The following is a 423-nucleotide window of genomic DNA, read 5'->3' as shown; positions in this document are numbered from 1 at the left end:
GGTTTTCCATGGTGGTCTAGCTTCAATTGACTCACGCTTTCACCTATGATAAATACTAAATCTCCACAAAACCCCTTCTGATAATTAATCTAAATGATAGTTTGGTAAAGATTTTTCATATCAAGAAATGATATTGTCTAGACAACTATGAAAAACTAATGGGTACTAAGAAATTGTCTCGTCTGAGCACAGAATATTTGAAGAGCGGTACTCACTAATAACATTGGCAACAGTTGAACTTAGTGTATTGTTTTAACGTTTTTGAGTTGTTTTCGACTTATCAGTATCGTCAACCTCAATGTATTTAAATTGTTAAGAGAATTCATTTACATAAATTATTCTTCATTCAGAATACGTTAAGTAATTCAGAAATTTTATAGTTGGATTCATGAGTCAATTGAAGCTAGACCACTATGGAAAACC

The sequence above is a fragment of the Schistosoma mansoni genome, chromosome W (assembly GCF_000237925.1).
Source record: "Schistosoma mansoni strain Puerto Rico chromosome W, complete genome".
In the NCBI taxonomy this organism is placed as follows: Eukaryota; Metazoa; Platyhelminthes; class Trematoda; order Strigeidida; family Schistosomatidae; genus Schistosoma; species Schistosoma mansoni.
This window is presented reverse-complemented; position numbering follows the sequence as displayed.